The sequence below is a fragment of the Cebus imitator genome, unplaced genomic scaffold, assembly GCF_001604975.1.
Source record: "Cebus imitator isolate Cc_AM_T3 unplaced genomic scaffold, Cebus_imitator-1.0 Scaffold134, whole genome shotgun sequence".
NCBI classification, from domain to species: domain Eukaryota; kingdom Metazoa; phylum Chordata; class Mammalia; order Primates; family Cebidae; genus Cebus; species Cebus imitator.
In genome coordinates, this window is record NW_016107449.1 from 2,257,124 (window position 1) to 2,264,652 (window position 7,529).

A 7,529-nucleotide genomic window follows, 5' to 3' on the forward strand; every position below is an offset into this window, starting at 1 on the left:
AAAAAAAAAAAAAAAAAGGAAAAAAAAAAGAAAGGAAATTATGTTTTCTCTCCCACAATTGCAAGTTTTTAAAACATCTTGCGGTGTGGAGTTGGAGGAGGTTTATATGGGAATTTTCTGTACTTTCTACTCAATTCATCTGTAAACCTAAAACTTCTCAAAGAAATTATATTTTAAAAAGAATACCGAATAACCCCCAAAGAAAACAGGAAAAGAGAACTGAAAGGAAGAGAAGGAGGAGGAGGAGGAAGGTAGGAAAGGTAGAAAAATAACTGAATAACAAGCCTAACCCCAATAAACTCATTCTATCTACAAGTACTTCTCAAACAGGCCAAAGAAATCTGTGGTGATAGACAGTAGAACAGTGTTTGTCTACGGAGTGGGACTTGGATAGGAAACTTACTAGGGATTATGGATAGTTCCACATTTTGACCAAAGTGATGTGTACAATGGCATATACATTTATCAAAATGCATTAAATCGTACAGTTGGGATTAGCACCTTTCTCTGCATATACATCTTAGTTCAATCTGATTTCTTTTGAAATAAGATTTACACACAATTAAATGTGCACATTTTAAGTGTGTCATTCCATGAGTTTTGACAAATGCAGACATCTGTGTAACTAACATCCTGCCACGATATAGGACCCAGACCATCACCCTAGGAAATTCCCCCATTCCCCCTCTCAGTCAATTTTCACTTCCTCCCCAGCTAGAGGCAACCACTGTTTTGATTTCTCCCCATCATGGATTATTTAGCCTGCTTAACGTATGATATAATTCAAATCAGACAGAACATGCTGTTTTAGGTAAAGCTGCTTTCACACGGTGCAATGTTTTTGAGATTTGTCCATGGTGTATGTTCACTTTCAATTTCTCCTGCGATTCCCTTGCTCAGCTTCGCTAACACTTGTGTGTTATTTACCCGCTGACGAACACCCAGGCGTTACCAGTTTGGGACTATTATCAATACACAACTGTGCTTCTAAGGTTTTCTGAAGCAGCATCTCAGAAGACTGTTTCCATGGGGCCTTGACCCATCTCAGAGGCAAACCCACACAGGGTGAGTAAGACTACAAAGAGTACGCATTTCTTCTCACTTGCTTCCTTTTTGCTTTCAGGGGTCAAGATGCGGTTACATGCTGGATGTCAGAGTTACACAGACCTGCAGGTAAATACCGACTTCACTGCTGCCCCGTGACCTTGGCCAGGCTAATTTTCCCAGGTTGATTTCATCTTCAATAAAATAAGGATAATAAAAGTAATTTGTTGTGAGGATTCCATGTAATGTGCTTAATGTCCTTAATGTGGTGCCTAGCACAAAGTAAGTCATCGGGAAATGGGATGGATGAACAAAAAATGATACGCAACCATGGACAAGTCTCAAGGTCCAAGAAATAGCCAAAAAATGGAAATGCTGGCACCAAGAAATGTGGTAGAGATTCTAGAGCTCTCCATCAGACAGCTATAGAATAAATGCTTTCGCGTTTTATAACTCATCCAAGGAAAGTGGGGGTGTAATGACAACCTGAGTTTGGCCAGCCTGCGAATCAGCATTCCTGGGAAAGGAATGCCATTGTAGACCTTGCCAAAAAGAAGAATCTGAAGAAGAATGAGTCTGAAGGTCACTATTGCCATAAACTCCACATACACACCTCATTTTACCAGAAAATTCAGAGCTTAGGTGTCCATAATCTTGATACAAAGCTTCAGGCAAACAAATCCACATCCAGTTCAGGTTTCATAGGCACTGTGTTATCCACCGTGCTTTCTTTTAAAGGGATACAACATGTGGGTGGCAGAACCTAGAAAATGTTTCCTTTTAATAACATTATTGGTGCTGACACTTTTATTACTAGGTACTTTGATGGGTGATGTTCCCGATAATGGGAATTTTTTTTTGTCTTCCATTAGATTGCTAAATCAAATAAAATTCCTCCAAAAAATGAAGGATGGATACTCCCTGTGGTGCTTTCCTGCTTCCAATCATTTCTTTTCACCATAAACACCGTTTCAGCTTCACAACAGGGCTTTGTGTGCACTCTGAAGCTGAAGGAGGAACTGACAGCAGCTGTTTACATTTTCTGTTTCAGGGTATAACAGGGTTCAAGATGTGTACTTTCACGGAAAATGATGGCTCCATTTTCTCAATGGTTGTTTGGCTGAAAGGGGTGGATCGAGAACAAGGAACATTAATTGGTAGAGAGAAAGAAAACACATGATCAATAAAAAATCCCCTGATCACTGTGTGGGCTGCAAACAGCTGGGATCAGACCACCCATCCTGCTGGGTCGCAGCTCTGTGCCTCCTGGAGGCGTGGAATAAATCAAATCTGCAGGGAGTGGCACGTGCACACATCTTTAATTGCCATTTCCTCGTTCTCCTCTCTCATATTCTACTGCTCAACGTGAAAGAAAAAGACTGTGAGATATTGCTAATAAACGGATCCTTTCAAGCTCAGGCTCATAGCCCTGACAATCAGATTTCTTAAAGTTCTTGCTGCTAAATCCAGGTAAGTTTTGTTGAAATGACAAAGAACAGATACTTTCCAGTGAGGACTAGGATGCCAGAAACACGAAAGACCAAGACGTTCTTGATGAAGAGGATTTATTACATCATCAGGGCCACCTCCCCTCAGAATCAGCAGACAGGACTATAGTTTTAGTGAGATTTAAAAAATTTAATAAAACTCAGGAATGAATTTCTTAAGTGGAAACACTAAACTCAGCTCAGTGAGAGATGGTGGATAGTTTCAACTCATTTTATTCACAAGCCATTAAGATTTCATAAGATGCAGCCCAAATGCTGTAGTCGCTCATGTGCTAAACCAGAAATGCTAGGACAATTCTGTCAAAGGATTTTTTTTCCCTTTGGTTTTATGATTAATCCTTTATTGTTCTTTGACTCTAGGGCTTCAGCCTGGTTGGCCTGATGCAATCACAGAGTCCTTAAAAGATGACACATCAAGGCAGAAGGGTTAAAGATATGACACAGAATCACAAGTCAGAGACAGAGGTCATAAGATGCTGCATATGCTCTTGACTTTGAAGACGGAGCTAGGGGCCTCAGGTCAAGAAATAAAGGTGACCTCTGGAACAGTTAAGGAAAGGATTCTCCAGAAAGAGAGCAGCCCCGATGATGCCGCAATTTTGGACTTGTTACCTTCAGAGCTCTACGATGATATGTTTGTGTTATTTTTAACCACTAATCTGTATAATAGGTGACAGAAGCAATGGAAAACTACTATACGCCATCGTGGAACATACTAAGCTGCTCGGTACAAATGACAGACGTTTAAAGTTTTTTAAAAAAATACAATTCTGTAATATAAAAGTAATGAAGTGCTCACTGAAGAGCAGTCAGAACAAGCATATGCAGAATGGTATGTGAATGACTGTAGGACAGTGACCATGGCGTCCATTTGCCAGCTTTGTATGAACTAATTTTTGAGATGGAAACATCTTCATAGCAGGTGTTTCAAATAATGTAACAAAATGATCTGGTTAACTCAATAGAGAGGAAAGGTCTTGTTTCTGCCTTGGGAGCTGGGAGCTTGAGCTTGGAGGAATGTCAAACAGAGACGTAGGACTTATCAGAAGCCACACGACACAGGATGCTAAGAATCCAAGAGGCCTGGTCTCAGCCACGCCAGCTCTGAGATCTGTGGTTCTACTGCGAAGTCAGGTGGAGGCTTTTTTTCTTTTTAACTGAAGGAATAGAACCACATTTTCCTCTCTCCTTGCAATACAAAACTGTGGTCGTCTCAGTCCTTATTCTGCCTTCTACAACTTCCTAAATACTCACTGTATTTCGCTTCTCCTTTTTCCTCTCTTCCTCCTTAACACTCTCTCTTTCACTCACCATAATTGCACAATAGTGGCAAGAAACATCCGCAATGAACAGAAACTAGACAGAAAGGGTTTCTCCCACCGTTGGCTCTTGCATTTGAATACAAGGCTTCTCAGTTGCTGGGCTTTTTTCTTCTGTCTATCTATCGTATTTGAAGTAGAGAATGTTTTCATAAGCAAGGCCTGCATCTTCTAAGATTTTGTCTTTATTCTGTGTGTAGGGTTTAAAACTATGGCCAGCAGGCCCAGTCTCGCCAACTGCCTTTCTGTATGACCCATGAGCTAAAAATGGTTCTTTTTTTTTTTTTTTGCATTTTTTAATGGTTGGAAAGAATCAAAAGAAGAAAAAGATTTCATGGCATGTAAAATTATGAAAATTTCAACATCTGTAAACAAAGTTTTGTTGGACCACAGCCACGTTCATTCATTTACATGTGGTCTGTGGCCGCTCTCCTGTTACAGCGGCAGAGACCAGCTGGCCTGCAAAATCTAAAGTACCCATTATCTCTGTTTCTTTGCATAAAACAGTATGACGTTGGCAGTCTGGTCGGGGCTATGAATTCTTAATAATTTTAGCATCTTGGATTCCTTCATTCTTCCTCCTTTCCATCCTATAGCATGACTTTCAGCTTCATAACAATGCCTTCTGCACCTCCTGTCTTTGTGCAAAAATTCTACAAATTACATTTATCTTGGCTTGAAGGTAGAGTTCCAATACCCCATTGGGATAAGGTTTGTGAAACCTGTGCCCATGCAGGTATACACTGTGTCTGCAGGGTCCAAGGAAGAGTTGGTGGGGCCAGAGCCCAAGGTAGAAAGCCCGGGAGGAAGAGATGGGGTAGTGAGGAGCAGAGCCTCAGAGGCCACGTCATTCATGCTTCACATACAACGAGCCAGTGTTTCTCAAACCTGTGCATCAGAATGCCCTGGAAAGCTTGCTAAAACCCGGATGGCAGGGCTCCATCCCCACAGTTTCTGATTCAGGAGGTTGGAATTAGGGCTTAGGAATCTGCCTTTCTGACAAGTTGGCAAGTGATAGATGTGTTCACAGAGAGAAGAGAAAAGCTGATGCTGACAATGTTGGCCACGCCTATTCCATACTCCTAGAGAGGATCACTGAAACCGTGGAGGAAGGTAGGGGAAGGGAGGTGGAATTCTGTGCAGGTTGGTCTCAATGAGGCCATTGGGTTGCCCAGGGGAATGTGTGTGCAGCAAATTCCCAACACCCTTCCCCGCAAGACCTTGTCAACAGGCAGATTCTGATGCAGGAGGTCAGAGGTGGGCCAGAGGGTCTTCATTTCTAACGGGCTTCCAGTGATGCTGCTGGTCCAGGACCACACACTGAGGGGCAAGACTGCTGGGCACTGCCTTGGTTTGCATAGTCTTCCTCTTCCTCAGCCTGCATCACAGCGGGAGCATCCTCTCCACTGCCAGCTGCCCTTCGGTCCACCAGAGGTGGCGGTGCTCCGGCATTCTGGGACCATGTCCACATCTTTATCATTTCTACTGAGCCCTGGGGGACTGACTCATTTAAATGACATTTTCAACTCTTTGGAAAAATGCTGGGCCAGAAATGGAAACAGCAGCAAACACTTTCTGGGAAACAGGAAGCCAAATATTTTGTTCTCGACAACTATTTTCCCCCTGATTCAGAGCCTGCTTATTTCCCAAAGAAATAAAATGTTAGATAGCAGGATAATATATGAAAATGATGTCCCCGCTCAAGACCACAGGACGACAGCAGAAACAGTGCCCACTAGGAGAGAACAGAGGGCCGTAAACTGTCTCTGGCATATTTCAAGTTTTGAATTCACTTATTATCAGCTGTTGGTGTTTATAATGCTTGCAGTAGAACCAGCTGGAGTTTTAAATTTGCACCGTGGGTGATGCTGCCAAGATTATCCCTTGCAGATGTTGGCTCCATGCTTCTTCAGTGGCCAACTGGTTGTCAGAAACATAAACGTAACTACCAGTCCCAAGGAGGAAGCCGCCTGCCCTATTGTCAATGGAGAACAGACAAGGAGTCCCACTGCCCTTCTTTCCTGCAGTGTCCTTTAAGGGACCCGGAAGGCTCCCTCTTGCCATATGTCCCAAAAGTCCTTTCCAAAGGAAAATAAACCTCAAAGAGGCATTTTTGCTAGTGCCTCACTGGGATCTGGCTTCGGAATTGTTCCCAATCTGAAAAGCCTTCTCTATGATTTGGATGTAGACTGAATGTTTCTCGATCCTTCCTTCTACTTTTGAGCACCCGTGGTGGGTGGGCCAGCTCTGGGTGGAGGCAAGCAGGGTCTGCAGAGCCCCCAGTGGGAAGCCACTCCCTCCGTCTTCTCCCAGAGCTGGACGGCGCCTCAGTCACTGCCAGGCCTGCAGGTGGAAGAGAGATTTCTGAATGATGGGATCAAATATCGGCTGCCCCTACCTCAGAGTAAAGCCCTCTCCAGCACCTTCCTCTCTGTGACATCTTCACTCTGGAAGGCTGTTCCACCCAAGCTGAAGATGTCCCCAGCCTGTTCACCCAGAGCTGGCAAGCCCTCCTGCAGGCTTACTCTCAGCCACCGGAAGTCTGGAGTAGCTGGTCTGCAGTTTTCAGTTCTGACGGAGCTAGATACTGATGAAAATAAGACATCTGCCTGCCCCAGCTTCTGCAAATCCCTAAAAGGTCTTTGTTCAAACTCACCCAATAACAACTTGGTCAGATAACGAGGGTTTCAAATATTCATTGTTCTCATCACTAAGTTTTGGAGAGGTTTGCTACTGGCAGTAGATAACCGATTGTGTGGGGCTCCACCAGGCCTGCTGCTTTCACACAACAAAGGCAGAGTTCAGTGGTTATCACACAGGCTGAAAGGCCTGCAGCAGCAATGTTGACTCTCTGGCCCTTGACAGACACCGCATGCCAACTTTGCTCTAGGGCATCCACAGAATTCCTCCAGATATCTGGGTCTTAGCAAGTACTTTCGTTTATCTGTCCTTCTACAACTCAGACCAGGAAGCCAAACATTTAGCAACTCAGTAGTCCACTGGTAAGAACATGGAGTGAGTTGGGATGGGTCTCTACGACACAGCCCGGCTGAATCCATGTGATAAAGTCTGTCCTTTTGTGAAATGTGTTTTTGGGGAAGCACTCACTGAGCTCAGAGGGTGCAAAGACCCCAGGCTTCTCAAGATGACAAGAGCGGCTCTTTCAGGCAGCAGCAGCCTTACATTAAATTCTTGAAAATCCGTGAGCCACAAGGGAGTCAGAATAGCTTCTGTTTTGCAAGAGACTGCAAAAATGAGAGTGTATTACCGGCCAAATTACACTGAACTTATTAGTTTTCAATTATCAAAAAATAGCTTTACCTTTTTTTTTTTTTTGAAGGAGTGGAGCCTTTAACTTATGAAATAAATGTTTGTAGAAAATATGAGAAAGAGAACGAAGTGAAAATCCTTCTGCTTCAACCCACAGATAACTATGTTACCAGCAGCAAATCCACACGGGTCTGCAGCAACCTCAATTCTTGCCTCCTCAGAAGAAAGAATTAAGCTGAGAGGCAGTAGGAGAGACTGAGGCAGGCTTCAGAGCAGGCGTGAAAGTTTGTCACAAAGCTTTAGAGCAGGAATCAAAGGAAGGAAATTACACTTGGAAGAGGGCCAAGTGGGCGACTTGAAACGCAAGTGCGTGTTTTGACTTTTTGAC